Genomic DNA, 1533 nt, shown 5'->3' with positions numbered 1-1533 from the left:
CTTTAACCTCAATCCATTTTGTAAAGTAGTCCACCCCGACCACTATGCATTTCTTCTGTGTCGTGGATATAGGAAATGGGCCAAGTATATCGACTCCCCATGTTACGAATAACTAAGGGTTTGACATGATCTGAAGAGGATTCACCGGTTGTCTTTGCACTTGGGCATACTTTTGGCAGGAATCGCATGTGCGAACTAATTCATGCACATCTTTTTGGATCGTAGGCCAGTAATATCCCTACCTAAAGATTTTCTAAGCAAGCAGTCTACCTCCTAAGAGATCACTGCAGATTCCCTTGTGAATTTCTCGTATTACATATTCAGCCTTAGGTGGTGATAGACATTGTAGCAACGGATGTGAAAACCCTTTTCTATATAGTACAACCTCCAAAAAGGTGTATCTATCAAACATAGGACAAAATATGTTGTTTTAATTCATTATGCAACTAAACAAGTTTGTAATATTCAATTACTCAATTCACGTATTAGGAGTTATGCATGTATTTGTAATTTGTTATAATGACATACCTCGCAGTTTTGAGTTGTAGCCTCGTGAGCTCCTTCTTGTCTTGGTTATCTTGTTCACCTTGGAGAGTGCAAACTATTGGATTCATCTAGGTTTCTTCCTAATCTATGCATAGTACTTACAGTGTGTCATAACTCGGGGTCTCTCTATGCTCGAGTAGGATTTTCCCTCTTTGTTCGATGACAACAAAGGATGCTAACTTGGACAAAACATTAGCACATGTGTTGTCACTTTTCGGGAGCTGTTTAATTTGAACTTTGTCAAACCCTGCAAGTAACTGGGCTACAATAAAATGATATTTCTTTAACACCGCCTCTTTTAAACATAAGACAAAATATATTGTTTTAATTCATTATGCAACTAAACAAGTTTGCAACATTCAAATATTCAATTCATGCATTAGGAGTTATACAGGTATTTGTAATTTGTTATAATGACATACCTCGCAATTTTGAGTTGTAGCCTCGTGAGCTCCTTCTTGTCTTGGTTATCTTGTTCACCTTGGAGAGTGTAAACTATTGGATTCATCTAGGTTTCTTCTTGATCTATACATAGTACTTACAGTGTGTCATAACTCGGGGTCTCTTTATGCTCGAGTAGAATTTTCCCTCTTTGTTTGATGAAAACAAAGGATGCTAACTTGGACAAAGCATCAGCATGCGTGTTATCACTTCTCGGGAGCTGTTTAATCAGAACTTTGTCAGACCCTACAAGCAACTAGGCTACAATAGCATGATATTTGTTTAACACTGCCTCTTTTACATCGTATTCGTCGTTCATTTTTTTTCCACCAATTGTGAATCTGTGTGGACAATTAGGTTATTCATTCCTAGTTGGCGTGCTAACTGCAGTCCTGATACCAAAGCTTCATAATCAGCGGTGTTATTGGACGTTTGAAACTTGAATGACAATTTATGCTGCCATTCACTACCACTAGGGTCAATTAGGAGTGCACCTACTCTTGATCCTGCTTTGGCTACGAAACCATTAACATAAACTAGCCAACT

This window comes from Gossypium hirsutum, chromosome D13 (assembly GCF_007990345.1).
Source record: "Gossypium hirsutum isolate 1008001.06 chromosome D13, Gossypium_hirsutum_v2.1, whole genome shotgun sequence".
Taxonomy (NCBI): domain Eukaryota; kingdom Viridiplantae; phylum Streptophyta; class Magnoliopsida; order Malvales; family Malvaceae; genus Gossypium; species Gossypium hirsutum.
This window is presented reverse-complemented; position numbering follows the sequence as displayed.